At 37.5% G+C, this 18,564-nt stretch overlaps 1 pseudogene; it reads right to left on the reverse strand.

Moving 5' to 3' along the window:
- Positions 1-1,892: 1,892 nt before the first annotated feature.
- On the reverse strand, positions 1,893-3,364 carry LOC110258773 (annotated as a pseudogene).
- Between the last annotated feature and the right edge of the window lie 15,200 nt (positions 3,365-18,564).

The raw sequence follows: 18,564 nt of genomic DNA on the forward strand, positions 1-18,564 counted from the left end.
AGCTATGTCTTTTAAGTTTCTAAAAGCTCTTTTGCTCCATGATGATCTATTCTACATGACCCCATTATTTATTCAAAGTTCTTTTATATACATGCTTCTTGGTTCTTCATTTTTTGAACAGTAGGTTAAGAACAAATGAATATATACCATATTATTTTTTATGCCTAGTTGGAGATAATCACAGACAACAAAGAAGACAAATATATCAGAATCAATGTAATTGCAAACCACACAAGAAATTGAGGGGGGAGTTCCCGTCGTGGCGCAGTGGTTAACAAATCCGACGAGGAACCATGAGGTTGCGGGTTCAGTCCCTGCCCTTGCTCAGTGGGTTAACCATCCGGCATTGCCGTGAGCTGTGGTGTAGGCTGCAGACACGGCTTGGATCCCACGTTGCTGTGGCTCTGGCGTAGGCTAGTGGCTACAGCTCCAATTCGACCTCTAGCCTGGGAACCTCCAAATGCTGCAAGAGTGGCCCAAGAAATGGCAAAAAGACAAAAAAAAAATTGAGGGGAAGTTTGGAGATATGTTGTGCATTTTGAAAATGTAGGGAATATGATTTGAATCAATCATATCCGAACTTTAGAGGCCCCCAAAACTATAATTGACATTTGGGTTACACAAAAAAATCAGGTGTTGCCAAGATTTTACTTTATATTGAATTGTCCTTTAGCCTTATTCCACTTTAGCTCAATATGAGTACCAATTTTAAATGTTATATACATAGTACACTTATTTGAGATGGAAATGGTGGCAATAATACAGGTAACAAAACTATTACTTTAATTTTTAAAAATGCATTTATGGAGTTCTTGCTGTGGCATGGTAATTTAAGGATTCAGGGTCACCGCAGCTGTGGCATTGGTCAGATTCAATCTCTGGCCCAGGAACTTCCAAATGCCATGGATACATTAAAAAAAAAAATTTATTGGAGTTCCCGTCGTGGCGCAGTGGTTAACAAATCCGACTAGGAACCATGAGGTTGCGGGTTCGATCCCTGCCCTTGCTCAGTGGGTTAACGATCCGGTGTTGCCGTGAGCTGTGGTGTAGGTTGCAGACGTGGCTCAGATCCCGCGTTGCTGTGGCTCTGGCGTAGGCTGGCGGCTGCAGCTCCGATTCGACCCCTAGCCTTGGGAACCTCCATCTGCCGCGGGAACGGTCCAAGAAAGCGCAACAACAACAACAACAACAACAAGACAAAAGACAAAAAAAAAAAAAAAAAATTTATTTATTTGAAAAAATATGCAGATTGATTTTCATAATGAACTTTCTAACCACAAATATTCAAATCAGATCAAGCTTAAAGAGGAAAAAAATGTAACATTTTCATATAATTTTTATCACAAAATTTTTCCAATACATTTTCAAGTAATTCTTTCAAGTACTTATCAGATGTATCAATTCATTCTTTCAGAGCCTAGTACTAATTCTGCCTCACATATTCCTTACTGCTTCTTAAGCTATGCAGGTGTTCTAAGGGCTTAATTCACCTAACAACACCTAGCCTATGATGACCATTATTTTACAATCCATATATCTGCAGCTTTACAGCTTATTTCCACCTCCTTTACACTTCTCACTACCTTGGGGAACGAAGAGAAATATGAGATGTTTACTTCTTCTGCATTATTTCAGAGGTCTTCTTGTTACAATTCATAAACCTTATTTTTTTTACTAATGATAATGGGATTTTTAAAGAATACAAACCAGAAGTTTCCATTGTGGCTCAGCAGAAAAGAATCTGACTAGCATCCATAAGAACATAGGTTTGATCCCTGGCCTCTTTCAAGTGGCTTAAGGATCCAGCATTGCTGTGGCTGTGGTGTAGGCCGGCAGCTGCAGCTCCAATTCAGCACCTAGGCTGGGAACCTCCATATGCCATAAGAGCAGCCCTAAAAAAAAGACAAAAAAAAATACAAACCAAACTTCCTCTCAATATTCACTAGTATTCAAAATAGCATAATAGTGTTGGAGAAAATATCTAAAGTGTTTCACTATGTCTTTTGTTAAACCAAGATAGAAGTCAAATGTTATGACAAATTCTGCCTAAAAAGCAAGAAATTAAAAAACATACTCTAGGGTTTTTAAATTAAGAATATCATCTTTCCATAGTAAATTAACCTGAATTTTATCAATTTTTACAACAAATTTCATGCCTCATTTTTGATTAGGTTTATGCACTGAAAATTAATACTGATGTTTTATCTTGATTTTACATGGCTATTTTCTCCAGTAGAGAGTGATTAGTATTTAGGAAGATTGCATTTAATTCATATCTGCCACCACAAACTCCATGACCTTGTGACAGTATATTCTCAATAAGTACTGAGAGAGTGAGGAAATGAGAGTGGTTGATGAATAGATGGATAGATGAACCAATGGTTGAAGAGATGCTCCATTATACCATTAATGTCACAGATACACAGGCTCACCTCACCCCATTAATCTTCTTACTGCCCCTCTTACATCTTTGTTTCTCAGGGTATAGATTAGAGGGTTGAGGCTAGGCGTGACACCAGTGTAAAAAAGGGCAATGAACTTTCCTTGATCTTGAGAATTTCCTGATGGGGGCTGGAAATATATGCACATGACTGGAATGAAAAACAGGGATACAACCATAAGATGGGCTCCACATGTCCCAAAGACTTTCTGAAGTCCAGTTGTTGACTGCATCCTCAGCACAGCACGGGCAATGGCACCATAGGAGCTGAGAATGAGGATGAGAGGTATGAGAACAAAAATGGAACTTGTGATCATGAGGGTCAGCTTATTAGCATGAGTATCAATGCATGACAGTCTAAGCAGTGCTGGAACTTCACACAAGAAATGGTCCACTTGGCGATGTCCACACAGGGGTACCCAAAAGGTAAGGAAGGAATGAAGTGCTGAGTTGGTAAAGCCACTTGCCCAAGAAGCCACAGCCAACAGATGGCAGAAACGAGGGTGCATGAGGACAGTGTAATGCAAGGGTCTACATACAGCTGCATAATGGTCATAGGACATCACCACCAGCAGCACACATTCTGTGGATCCCAGTGCAAGGACGAAATAAAGTTGAGTCATGCAACCATTGTAAGAAATTTTTTTTTTCTGGGCCCCAGAGGTTGATCAGCAACTGAGGGATGGAGCTGGCAGTGTAGCAGAAATCCAGAAAAGAGAGGTTTGAGAGGAAGAAATACATGGGTGTGTGCAGATGGGCATCTACGTATGACAAGATGATGATGAACAGGTTGCCTATCAATGTCATCAAGTAGAACATCAAGATAACCACAAAGAGTATTACTTCCAGATGAGGCCAATTAGAAAAACCCAGTAGAACAAAGTAGCCTTCCAAAGTTGCATTGATTTTTTCCATCATCATTCACTTCTTATTACCTGAGAAGAGAATCCCATACACCCCACAAAAAGTAAGGAAATACTCTATGAACCATAGGAAAACATGAAAAAGAAACAGAATCCAATTTCAAAGATCTACCACTGTTCAATTCTAAGACAATTTGGCCACTAAGAGAAACTATGATAGTAATGAATTGAAAAAAATAAGAATCTGCAAACTAATACCAATACATTTAAAAAGAACATATGAGTGGTAGGGAAGAGAAAGCTATTTCTATCATCAGGATCCTAAATGATAAACAGAGAAGCAAGGGCAGAGTTAGAAAAACATAAATGAATGCTAAAAATTACTGAAGGAAGACATGATAAGTAATTTACATTGTCTAAAATATCCTCTACCAAATTATTTGTTAATTACAAAATGAAAAGTGGTAGATTTTACAACAGAAAACCTGATGGACATCACCATAGCCAAGTAATCAATGTTAATGTCACCAATGTTGAAACAAACCAAAATCACAGGATTACTGATACAGTGTGTTGAACACGACATAAAATCACTTCAGTCATATTACTGCCAAAAATGCACAGCCTGACTTTAATAATGAAGAAACATGCGACAAACTTACACTGAGATGAGATGGATAAAATAGCCGGCCTACACTCTTCAAAAACATCAAAGTCAATGAGAATTCAAGATGAAGATAGATGATAGATAGATAATAGACACATAGATAGATAGATAGATAGATAGATAGATGGACAGACACGGACAGACAGATTAGCAAATTGATGAGAGAGAGAGGATGGGTAATAGAATAAATCTTTTTCAGGCAGAATATAAACTATTGCTTAATCTGATTAAAAGGTTAATAGTTCTTTGTACAACTTTTTCAACTTTTCTGTAAATTTGATATTTAACCAGAATGAAAAGTTACAAAAAGTAAATATAAATGGTTTTTTACTTTTATATTTCCTCCAGATATTTGCCCTATACAGAAAAATAACTTAACTATTGAGTTCTTCTCAGTCATCCAAGGGTGACATCTGGCTAAATAGTAACTTAAAAATTTCCTAGCAGACCTAAAGAGGAAAATTTCCACAAAACAAATATCTTTTTTTTAACAAATAGCTTTAGTTTTCTTTTCACAATTTTTACACAATTTCCATTTATGTGACTATAGAAAGAGAATAACTGTTAATCCCAATAATCTTACATATAAATTACAATGAACAATATCAAATCTACTTATTATTTCAAGGTGTTTATATAGGGTGAAAAATATTGAGCTTCAATTAAATTTTCTTGTAGATAAACTTCTTCTTTCTATTTGTTTGCTTGCATTCACAGTTTATTTCTAATCTGAAAACTAAATGGAGATACCAAAAAAAAAAAGAGAGACACAGGAACACATGCACATCAACTTATTATTCATATACGAAGAAAGCCGAAGGTCTTAGCTCACATGAATAGATCTGTGAAAATAGACAAGGAGATAGTGATTAAATGCCTAAAAAGACATGTGAATATAACTGATTTGAAAAGAGAAATTTTTAGCAAAAAGAAGATATAGCTTAATTGAGAGAGCAAAGAAGCAAGGCAGGATGAGAAGTTGGGGAGAAACTGAGTAACCTGACTACTAGTGTTTATATATATATATATATATATATATATATATTTTAGTGTTTAAAGTTGAAAGTGTATATACGTATATCACAGGGCTGAGAAACTGGAACATAGGACCTCAAGAAGGTTTCTACATTATTTCTTTTTATTTAGGACAATAACTGAAACCATATTTAAATTCCAATCATAATTATTAATGTCTACATATAGTTTTATTCTCCAACTTAGAGAATACTGAATTTTTATGGAAGCCATTAAATGACTTTATTATCTAATATATTTTGCCCTTTTAGGCATTCAACAGACCTTTTATTAGTGAGATATTACTTCATTGAATTTTTATTTCTTAAAAAATTCCACAGCCAACAGAAGACTCAGGGCCTAATTCTTCAGATTATGGTAAAGATCCTGAGGATCCTAATATATTATATCCACTTCCCATCAGTTAGAAAGTCATATAATGTACCTAGGAAGCTATTAAAAACTGTCTTTTTTTAAGGAAAGTCAGTAACGACCAAGTCTACGTTACGCAGCTGCCCTACGTGCACAGTCTGAGCATGCACCTCTCTTCTGAAGACTCATTTGCAAGACCTTCTGCTCAGGGCTAAGCACAAAGTTTGGTGAGCCTCCTGGTAAAAAATGCAGAACCTGTAAAATGCAAACAGCTCAGTTTACTATGGCTTATAATTGGAGCAAATTCTATGTTTTGCATAGAGAATCTTACATTTCTCTTTTGTTAAAAAAAATAAGGTGCATTTCATAAATAGTTATAACTCGTAAGTGATTTTTTTTTCTCTTGTGGGTTTTCAGTCTTCCATAGGAAGGATTAATACTACCTTTTGTTATGTAGCTATTCTAATAAGGCATAACAACTACCATTTAAATATACCTCCTTGGTACTGGATTCAAGATACAAGAAGCACAGAGGGCCCCAAACAAACTGAACCCAAACAGACCCACACCAAGACACATCATAATAAAAATGGCAAAAGTTAGTGATAAAGAGAGGATCCTAAAGGCAGCAAGAGAAAAACAGAATGTTACCTACAAGGGAACCCCCATAAGAATATCAGCTGATTTCTCTACAGAAACACTACAGGCCAGGAGGGAATGGCAAGAGATATTTAAAGTGCTCAAAGGAAAAAATATGCAACCTAGAATACTTTATCCAGCAAGAATATCATTTAAAATAGAAGGGGAAATAAAAATTTTTCCCAACAAACAAAAACTTAAAGAATACAGCAACACAAAACCCAGGTTAAAGGAAATATTGAAAGGGCTTCTCTAAACCAAAAAGAAAGGAAGGAAAGGGAAGAAAAAAGAAAAGAAAAAAAAAAAAGAAGAAGAAGAAGAAGAGGAAGAACTAGGAATGAGGAAGATACAATCAGAGAGCAGTCACTCAAATAAGCCAGCATACAGATTTAATCATGAACATGCTTCAAACAAAATAAAATTAAAAAGAAAAAAATAAAAGAGTCATCAAAACCATAAAATGTGGGCAAGGGATGTTAGGAGGTAAATAATCCTTTTTGTTTGTATGTATGTCTCTCTTCTTAATTTTAATATAATAATGAAGTGTTTGAACTTACAGGACCATCAGGCTAAAACACACAATTATGGGAAGGGGTTAGCATACTTAAAAAACAGGGCAACCACAAGCCAAAACCAAATATTGCATTTGCAAAAAATGAAAAAAAAAAAATACACTCAAGCAGATAATAACAGGAGACCATCCAACCAAAAAAAAAAAAAAAGAAGAATGGAGAACCATAGAATCAACTGGAACACGAGGATCAAATGGCAATAAATAATCATCTATCAATTATCACCTTAAATGTCAATGGACTGAATGCCCCAATCAAAAGACACAGAATGGCTGAGTGGATAAAACGGCAAAAACCTTCAATATGCTGCCTACAAGAAACTCACCTTAGGACAAAAGATACATATAGATTGAAAGTGAAAGGCTGGGGAAAAGTATTTCATGCCAATAGACATGACAGAAAAGCAGGAGTTGCAACGCTCATATCAGACAAAATAGACTTTAAAACAAAAGACATAAAGAAAGACAAAGAAGGACACTATTTAATGATTAAGGGATCCATCCAAGGAGAGGATGTTACTATCATCAACATATATGCCCCAAACATAGGAGCACCCAGATACATACAACAAATATTAACAGACATAAAGGGAGATATTGATGAGAATACAATCATAGTAGGAGACCTAAATACCCCCTCACATCAATGGACAGATCCTCTAGACAGAAAACCAATAAAGCAACAGAGATCCTAAAGGAAACAATAGAAAAGTTAGACTTAATTGATATCTTCAGGACACTACATCCAAAAAAAGCAGAATACACATTCTTCTCAAATGCTCATGGAACATTCTCAAGAATCGACCACATATTGGGACATAAAGCGAATCTCAATAAATTTAGGAGCATAGAAATTATCTCAAGTATCTTCTCTGACCACAATGCCATGAAATTAGAAATCAACCATGGGAAAAGGAAAGAGAAAAAACCTACTCCATGGAGACTAAACAACATGCTACTAAAAAACCAATGGGTCAATGAGGAAATCAAGAAGGAAATTAAAAACTACCTCAAAACAAATGATAATGAAGACACAACCTCTCAAAATCTATGGGATGCTGCGAAAGCAGTGCTCAGAGGGAAATTTATAGCAATCCAGGCCTTTCTCAAAAAAGAAGAAAGATCCCAAATTGACAACTTAACCCTCCACCTAAATGAATTAGAAAAAGAAGAACAAAGAAGTCCTAAAGTCAGCAGAAGGAAGGAAATTGTAAAGATCAAAGAAGAAATCAATAAAATAGAGACTCAAAAAACAATAGAGAAAATTAATAAAACCAAGAGCTGGTTCTTTGAAAAGGTGAACAAAATTGATAAACCCCTGGCCAGACTCACTAAAAAGAGGAGAGAAAGAACCCAAATAACCAAAATTATAAATGAAAAAGGAGAAATCACAACGGATACAGCAGAAATACAAAAAACCATAAGAGAATACTATGAACAACTATATGGCGATAAGTTTGACAATCTGGAAGAAATGGACAATTTTCTAGAATCTTACAGCCTGCCAAAACTGAATCAAGCAGAAACAGACCAACTGAACAGACCGATCACTAGAAATGAAATTGAAGAGGTCATAAAATCACTCCCTACAAATAAAAGTCCAGGACCAGATGGCTTCACAGGTGAATTCTATCAAACATATAAAGAGGAATTGGTGCCCATCCTCCTTAAACTCTTTCAAAAGGTTGAAGAAGAAGGAATACTCCCAAAGACATTCTATGAGGCCACCATCACCCTCATTCCAAAACCAGGCAGAGATACCACCAAAAAAGAAAACTATCGCCCAATATCATTGATGAATATAGATGCAAAACTTCTCAACAAAATCTTAGCCAACCGAATCCAACAACATATCAAAAAAATTATACACCATGACCAGGTTGGGTTCATCCCAGGTTCACAAGGATGGTTCAACATACGCAAATCAATCAACATCATACACCACATTAACAAAAAAAAAGTCAAAAATCATATGATCATCTCAATAGATGCAGAAAAAGCATTTGACAAAGTTCAACATCCATTCATGATCAAGACCCTCGCCAAAGTGGGTATAGAGGGAACATTCCTGAATATAATCAAAGCCATTTATGATAAACCCACAGCAAATATAATCCTCAATGGGGAAAAACTGAAAGCCTTCTCACTCAAATCTGGAACAAGACAGGGATGCCCACTCTCACCACTGCTCTTCAACATAGTTTTGGAAGTCTTAGCCACAGCAATTAGACAAACAAAAGAAATCAAAGGCATCCATATAGGAAGAGAAGAGATCAAACTGTCACTGTATGCAGATGACATGATTCTATACCTAGAAAACCCTAAGGACTCAACCCCAAAACTCCTTGAACTGATTAATAAATTCAGCAAAGTGGCAGGATATAAGATTAACATTCAGAAGTCAGTTGCATTTCTGTATACCAGCAATGAAACATTAGAAAAGGAATACAAAAATACGATACCTTTTAAAATTGTACCTCACAAAATCAAATACCTCGGAATACACCTAACCAAAGAGGTAAAGGACCTATATGCCGAGAACTATAAAACCTTAATCAAAGAAATCAAAGAAGATGTAAAAAAATGGAAAGATATTCCATGTTCCTGGATTGGAAAAATCAATATTGTGAAAATGGCCATCCTACCCAAAGCAATCTACAGATTCAATGCAATCCCTATCAAATTACCCATGACATTGTTCACAGAACTAGAACAAACAATCCAAACCTTTATATGGAACCACAAAAGACCCAGAATCGCCAAAGCAATCCTGAGAAACAAAAACCAAGCAGGAGGCATCACTCTCCCAGACTTCAAGAAATACTACAAAGCCACAGTCATCAAAACAGTGTGGTATTGGTATCAAAACAGACAGACAGACCAATGGAACAGAATAGAGAATCTGGAAATTAACCCTGACACCTATGGTCAATTAATCTTTGACAAGGGAGGCAAGAACATCAAATGGGAAAAGGAAAGTCTATTCAGCAAGCATTGCTGGGAAACCTGGACAGCTGCATGCAAAGCAATGAAACTAGAACACACCCTCACACCATGCACAAAAATAAACTCCAAATGGCTGAAAGACTTAAATATACGACAGGACACCATCAAACTCCTAGAAGAAAACATAGGCAAAACACTCTCTGACATCAACATCATGAATATTTTCTCAGGTCAGTCTCCCAAAGCAATAGAAACTAGAGCAAAAATAAACCCATGGGACCTCATCAAACTGAAAAGCTTTTGCACAGCAAAGGAAACCCAAAAGAAAACAAAAGACAACTTACAGAATGGGAGAAAATAGTTTCAAATGATGCAACTGACAAGGGCTTAATCTCTAGAATATACAAGCAACTTATACAACTCAACAGCAAAAAAACCAATCAATCAATGGAAAAATGGGCAAAAGACCTGAATAGACATTTCTCCAAGGAAGATATACAGATGGCCAACAAACACATGAAAAAATGCTCAACATCGCTGATTATAAGAGAAATGCAAATCAAAACTACCATGAGATACCACCTCACACCAGTCAGAATGGCCATCATTAATAAATCCACAAATAACAAGTGCTGGAGGGGCTGTGGAGAAAAGGGAACCCTCCTGCACTGTTGGTGGGAATGTAAACTGGTACAGCCACTATGGAGAACAGTTTGGAGATACCTTAGAAATCTATACATAGAACTTCCATATGACCCTGCAATCCCACTCTTGGGCATCTATCCGGACAAAGCTCTACTTAAAAGAGACACATGCAGCCGCATGTTCATTGCAGCACTATTCACAATAGCCAGGACATGGAAACAATCCAAATGTCCATCGACAGAGGATTGGATTCGGAAGATGTGGTATATATACACGATGGAATACTACTCAGCCATAAAAAAGGATGACATCATGCCATTTGCAGCAACATGGATGGAACTAGAGAATCTCATCCTGAGTGAAATGAGCCAGAAAGACAAAGACAAATACCATATGACATCACTTATAACTGGAATCTAATATCCAGCACAAATGAACATCTCCTCAGAAAAGAAAATCAATCATGGACTTGGAGAAGAGACTTGTGGTTGCCTGATGGGAGGGGGAGGGAGTGGGAGGGATCGGGAGCTTGGGCTTATCAGTCACAACGTAGAATAGATTTACAAGGAGATCCCGCTGAATAGCATTGAGAACTATGTCTAGATACTCATGTTGCAACAGAAGAAATGGTGGGGGAAAAACTGTAATTGTAATGTATACATGTAAGGATAACCTGACCCCCTTGCTGTACAGTGGGAAAATAAAATTTAATAAAAAAAAAAAAAAATAAATAAATAAATAAATATACCTCCTTGGAGTTTCCATCTTGGCTTAGCAGGTAACGAACCCAAGTAGTATCTGTGAGGACACAGGTTAAATCCCTGGCCTCGCTCAGCGGGTAAGGATCCAGCATTGCCGTGAGCTGTGATATAGGCTGTAGCGCGGCTGGGATCCTGCATTGCTGTGGCTGTGGCGTAGGCCAGCAGCTACAGCTCTGATTTGACTCTTAGCCTGGGAACTTCCATATGCCATGAGTGCAGCCCTAAAAAAACCAAAAAAGAAAAAAGAAAAGAAAAGAAAAAAGAAAGAAAGAAAAAGAAATGTTTAATAAATAAATGTTTCTCTCTGTAAATGCTTTGCCTCATTCAGTGTTGCCACATCGCTTCTGCTTCCCTCCTTTCATAGACAATTTTCTCCCTCACACTTTCTAACAAGCTATAACCAAAAAAAGAAAGAAATCATAGCAGAGCCATTGTGTTTACCTCTCTGAGGGTCTTTTAGTTGTTCACATTTATAAGTGCAACTCTTGAAAAAGTTAGCAGTTGGTAATTGGTTGAGTTTCAACAGGAAAGTTAGGAACAATTTAGCTACAAGACTGTAAGACTGATTTGGGCCTTAAAACTGTTAATCATTAACTAATTGTTACTAATCTAGACTACTTTCTACAGCTCAGAAACCATGCAAGATGATCAGACAGTAGATTTCTTATAAGAATTTTTTGTAATTAAACAGAAGATTAATATAAAATTATAAATAAATTATAATGGAAAAATAAATATCATATAAAAATAGAATTATTACACTATGGAAAGAGAATAACTATAAAAATGTAATTAGAATTCTAAATGATATCTTGGACCAAGAGACAGTATCCAAGAAAGGACAAACTTGGAAAGAGGCACTTCCTGCCGAAGGTTAAAGTTCAGACCTCCCCAAAGAAGGTGTGGTTGAGCATGATGGATGATGAAGAAGTTCACTATGATGGAATCAAAAAACAGGAATGGTCAATTAGTAAATTACAAAGATTATTTCACTTCAAGGTCACTGACATTTGAGGGATGACGGGAAAGTTCCAAGATTCTAAAAAATTTCCCTAGAATAGGAGCTAGTATATCATGAGAAATACAAAAAGAAACACAGGTGTTGCTTCTTCTAATGCAGATATAATTTTCTTCTTCCTTATACAGCTGCATGAAACAGTAATTAAAACAAAGAATCAGCTATATGATATATTTACTTGACCCATCCTTAAGCATTCTTACAGAAGTGAGAAAGGGATATGAGATAAGAGACAAAAAAATAAAACTACCAAATGTAAGTAGAGAAAGGGTAGGAACTTCATGGTTAAATTTCTTCTTACCAGAGGAGTGGGAAATAAAGATCTCATCAATGGTTGCTTTCACAGGTTATGGAATGAAATATCTCTTCTCTTTTTTTAAAGTAAGACATCTTGGAAGAAATATCATGTGGTGGACATGAGTTTCTCTTCCCCATCCCCATATCACTGGTCAGCTTATTTTTTTTCCTACTTTAGTCCTTTAATACTCTTACCTAGCATTTAAGTAACATTCAAACAACTCCCTTCACTTCTGTCCTTCCTGTGTCTGTCCACATTACCTTATTTGTCCACCTGATCTATGCTTCTTTATGTGTGGAACCATCTGATTGCTGGTTTTCATCTCTTTCGAATCACCAAAATAAATGACTTCCTAGATCATACATTCTAATTTGCTACATCAGAATAGGAAAGCAGAGGCTGAAAATTACTATGATTATCACTGCTACACAAGAGAGAGTTGTGAGTCTACCAAAAAGATCTCGTGTGTCAAGGGATGAACCTCTTTTCCTAGAGCAAATGGTGCCTTTATGGAATCAAAAGAATACTGCAATTTGCCTTCCTTGAATGGGGCCACTGGGAGAGCAAATCCCAAAGTAGCAATTAATGCCCTTCAAGGAGTTGTCCTAGTTAGAACTGTTTCTTTCTTCTTCCCAAAGCAGTGCGCAAACGGCCAACTGAAACCATGTGACTACCTGACTGGTTTCATGAGACTGCCCCACTCTGAGCTAGACAAACACTCATAGCTCCACACTGGAGGAAGCGCTGCCATGACCAAGGAAAAATCTCAGCAGGAGATGCTATGACAGCTCAAAACCCAAGTGGCATCTGAGCAGGGAGGGGGCAGCCATTACTGGCACTTACACAGACAGCACATTAGAAACAGATCTCTGGAGGCTAAAAGACCACACCAAATTCACAGACCATTGCCAGATAAACACACCAGCCTCTCCGGCTCAAGCACTGCTCCCCTTTGGGGCTGAGGGGGCCAGTGCTGGGAAGAAGAGCACACACAAAATGGAAATAGAGCCAGCTTGACCCAACCCTCAGGGTTTCTGCTCCAGCAACTTGGGTCCCACCCAGGCCCCCTATACGGTGGTGATGGCCACTGGGCAGAGGGTAAGTCCTGGTTTACACCTAACTCTGGACCCAGTCCCTTCATCTCTAGCCCCACCTCCTACCAAGGTGATAGTTACCAGCACATACTGAAGATCTGACTTTGCTCACATCAAGTCCAGCTGTTCCATCAAAGCCGCTGGACACCCACAAACTGTATAGGGATGCTCCCAAATACATGCACCTGTTCAAGACTGCTGAGGGTAACCGTTCACCTAGTTTCATAGAGACAGAGGGAAGTAAGCAAAACGAGAATACAGAGAAACCTGTATCAACTGAAAGAACAAGAGAAAACCCCTGAAAAAACAACTAATGAGACTGAAATAAACAATCTATTAGATAAAGAATTGAAAGTACCAGTATTAAGAATGCTAACTGAATTAAGGAAAAGAATAGATGAAAACAGTGAGAAGTTTAACAAGGAACTAAAAATTTTTAAAAAGTACCAGTCAGGAGTTCTCTGGTGACCTAGTGGTTAAGGATTTGGGGTTGACCCTGGTGTGGCTCAGGCTTGATCCGTGGCTCAGGAACTTCTGAATGCCACGGGTCAGCCACAAAAAAGAAAAAAAAGAACCAGTCAAAACTGAAGAATAACTAAAATGAAAAAAAAAATGAGAAGGAATGAACAGCAGACTAAGTGATAACAGAAAAATGTATAAGTGATCTGAAAGATAGATTATTGGAAATCATCAAATGAGAACAGCAAAAAGAAAAACAAATTTAAAAAAAAGTGAAAACAATTTAAGGAATCTTTGGGACAACATTAAGGGTACCAATGTTCATCTTACAAGGGTCCCAGAAAGAGGAGAGAGAGTATAGAAAATGTAAATGTACACTGAACTACCATATGACCCAGCAGTCCCACTCTTGGGCATATATCCGGACAAAACTTTCCTTAAAAAAGACACATGCACCCGCATGTTCATTGCAGCACTATTCACAATAGGCAAGACATGGAAACAACCTAAATGTCCATTGACAGATGATTGGAATAGGAAGATGTGGTATATATACACAACGGAATACTACTCAGCCATAAAAAGAACGAAATAATGCCATTTGCAGCAACATGGATGGAACTAGAGACTCTCATCCTGAGTGAAGTAAGTCAGAAAGAGAAAAGACAAATACCATATGATATCACTTATATCTGGAATCTGATATATGGCACAAACGAACCTTTCCACAGAAAATAATATCCTGGACTTGGAGAACAGACTTGTGGTTGCCAAGGTGGAGGGGAAAGGAGTGGGATGGACTAGGAATCTAGGGTTAATACATGCAATATTTGGGATGGATAAGCAATGAGATCCTGCTGTATAGCACTGGAACTATATCTAGTCACTTGCAATGGAGCATGATGGAGGATAATGTGAGAAAAATAATGTGTGTGTATATATATATATATATGTATTTGTGTGACTTGGTTACTTTGCTGTACAGTAGAAAATTGACAGAACACTGTAAACCAGCTATAATGAAAAAAATAAAAATCATTATTAAAAAAAAAGAAAACGTAAATGTGGAGCTGCATCTGATAACAAGCAGGGCTGGAGCATTCCCTAGGCTCAGATTGGGACATGAGCTTGGAGGACAGGCTTGTGGTACTGGCCAGTTACTCAAGCAGTTTTCAATCCTTCCTCTCCTCATGCTTCAGGAGCAAGTAAGTGTGCATGTGCTCCTCAGAAGTGAAGTCCGGGCCTCCCACAGCCCTTCTGGTAGTCCCACTGGCCCTCCAACCAGCCAAGGGGGGCTTGTCTTCCCTGTGTAGGACCCCAGGGCTGGGGTGCCTAATTTATGGCTGGAACCATTCACTCCCTGGAGAGGATCTCTGCCCATGAAATCTCTCTTTTCCTCAGAGTCCCCTCCCCAGAGGCACAGGTCCTGACCTGATGGTTCTCTTCCATGTGGATATTTCTTACGGCCTTCATTGTGCAGAAGTCTTTCTCCCAGACTCCAGTTAGTTTTCAGTGAAAACTGTTTCACACGTAGATGTATTTTTGATGTGTTCATTGAGGAAAGGAGTCCCCTATCCTCCTACTCTGCCATCTTGTTCTCCTCCTGTGCATAATTCATTTAATGGGGCTGCAATAAGGAGGACTTTCGATCCGAATGACAACTTCCTCTTCCCTGGTCTTTCTCCTTTGCCATTATATCATGTCAGTAATAGGTATTCAATACTTTACCCACTTTTTATTTCATTTAAAAAAATAAATATTCAGGGAGTTCCCGTCGTGGTACAGCAGAAACGAATCCATCTAAGAACCATGAGGTTGCGGGTTCGATCCCTGCCCTTGCTCAGTGGGTTAACGATCCGGTGTTGCCATGAGCTGTGGTGTAGGTCGCAGACCAGCTTGGATCCTGCGTTGCTGTGGCTCTGGCATAGGCCGGTGGCTACAGCTCCGATTAGACCCCGAACCTGGGAACCTCCATATGCCACAAGAGTGGCCAAAGAAATGGCAAAAAGACCAAAAAAAAAAAAAAATTCAGTACCTTACAGTTTTTCATCATCCTAGCATATATCTTTGACTCTTAGGGTTTCTTTATTACTTTTAATAGAAACAAATGTGCTCTTTGTCACACTCATGTGTAACTAGAAAATTATTATGATTTGTTAATTTGAATCTTTTAAAATAACCAGAATAGGAGTTCCCGTCATGGTGCAGTGGAAAGGAATCCAACTAGGAACCATGAGGTTGAGGGTTCGATCCCTGGGCTTGCTCAGTGGGTTAAGGATCCGGCGTTGCTATGAGCTGTGGTGTAGGTCACAGACCCAGCTTAGATCATGTGTTTTTTTGTGGCTGTGGTGTAGGCCAGCAGCTGTAGCTCCAATTAGATCCCTAGCCTGGAAACCTCCATATACCGTGGGTGCAGCCCTAAAAAGGTTAAAAAAAAAATCAGAATAAGTACTAACTGCTTCTATATAATATATGAAAGTTATTTATTTTTGATGCTGAATTTTTAATTCAAACAAAAATTTTAAATCTGAGCATTTCATATTAATAGCTAACAGTGTCAAATATTTGGCTCCACCAGTACATGTCACTTGAATTAATATCACATTGTGCACACAGTCTATGACAGCAGTTATCTATGATAGCAGTTATCTATGATATAGGTTACTCATTATATTCTATATTTATTTTTACTTTTGTTTTTACATTACCTTTTATATATATTCATTTTGCTTCCTAAATGTTCATAATTAACAAAAAAATAGAGACAGACAAGTCCACTGCAATTCCTGAGAGACAGAATCAAACCACTTTCTGACATTCTAGTGAGAAGAAAATATGTCTCCTGGGAAAGAAAGGCATGATAAGGATTCAGAACAGGGGGAAGGAATGAAGTAAAACATATTCATATTCCTTTTTTTCGGATGAGAAAGGTTAAAATATATGTCATATAATCAGCACAGACCTGCATGCTTGTGTGTGTGTGTGTGTGAGTGTGTGTGTGTGTGTGTGTGTGTGAGTGTGTGTGTGTGTGTGTGTGTGTGTGTGTGTGTGGCTGAGGGCATTGCTAGGAAGGACATAATGCTCCCTCAGGAGACACAATCTTCCTGGAATCAGACAAGGTCCTGATGACAACAAAAGCTTCTCAGTGCATAGTCTTAGAAGTGAGGACTGGGGAAATTTACATCCTCTGAATGTGGGGAGGTTATAAGGAGAGCATGCAGACAAAATCAGGGAGTGGCTACTCAGAAGCTAATATCATCTACTTTTTTCCCTCAAAAATTATGATTAAAGGTATGTAATATAAATGATTTCTTAAGAGGGTTGTATAAGATGGATTAAAGTATAAAAATGAATAGCTAACACTCAAAGCATTATTCAGTTCTGGACATTATTTTAATCAGTTATTTTCTCCTTCTTTGAAGACTATCAAAATTTACTCAGTTTACCAGTGACCCAGTCATAAAACTGCTGTAAGTTATTCTAAATTAATTATTTCCCAGGAAATAGACATATCTCTTATCTTTGGGTAATTGGAAATGCCTCCATTATCCTGTACCTGTTATTCCCATCAAGTGATAAAACAGTTTCTGCTAGCTTATGTTAAGGCATCACTTTGTTAAAATACTAAGTGATGCTGAAATAAGTATGGATAAATGGTGGGAGGCAATGGGATATCATCTATGCAATATTTAATGACCAATTTACATAAATTATATATACTATTCAAGCATTTTGGAAATAATTTTAGCATAATGAAGATTAATATTTATTGAGTTTTTATTGTATTCTGGGCACTGTACTAAGTGTTTCAGGTAAAATATCTAATCATTATCTTATGTTTTCCTTTGGCTGATAGGAAATAAACATTTCATTATGAAAAAAGAGATTAAGAAGGGACTGAGTCAGTTAAGAACAGTCCTAATTATGTGGAGCTGACTCCAAATGAATCAGTTCTGCTGGGTTATTTCCAAAGCAGAGCTGCAGAGAATGTGCATGTCTTGGATCGTGGGCTGGGTAAGGTGACACATGAAGCAAAGCCATGAGCTACTAAATTTATCCTTTCTCCTTCTCGATGTATTTCTTTCAGATATCCAGCTATCATTAAAACTCCATCTCAAGATTTAAACCTGCAGAATCTTGTCAATGTTCAATGACCACTTGACCTTTCATTACACTGAGCAGGAATCTATAAAACAGTTTATCATTGGGCATGAAACGCCTATATCTTTAGATTAACAAAACAGTGCATATTCAGGTGGTGACTGATTCTTAATACAGGTTATTTTTATATAATGGCAATAGCAGACAATATTGTATGCAGAGTCCTATGAGTTCGTTAACATGAGACTTCTAAAGGGCAAGGGTTTTTGAGGGTGATAAAGTACACTTTAATTTCTTATTTTGAATTCATCACTGCCTGTACAATGTTGGCACGTTTAACACAAAACGACTCAGCAAGAAAGATGGGAAGGGTTTCATCATCCTTCCTTCATGTGGACATGATAAATCAGAAACTTTAGGTCAAGAAAATATTATCAGATGGGAGACAGAGAATGTTCATGCCAAATTGTACTGCCTGGGATGCTCCTTTCTGCAGACCCCTGACACCTGCCTTGAATATCTCACACTCTTTCTGTAGGCAATGATTAAAATTAAACATTCTTGGTATATACACAAAATGATTAAAATTAAACATTCTTGGTATGTACACAAAGCTGGCCTCTAGTACATGGATCTCAGGTCAACCAACAAAAGGTCAACAGAGAGCAAATCCAGA

This window comes from Sus scrofa, unplaced genomic scaffold, assembly GCF_000003025.6.
Source record: "Sus scrofa isolate TJ Tabasco breed Duroc unplaced genomic scaffold, Sscrofa11.1 Contig422, whole genome shotgun sequence".
Classification (NCBI taxonomy): Eukaryota; Metazoa; Chordata; class Mammalia; order Artiodactyla; family Suidae; genus Sus; species Sus scrofa.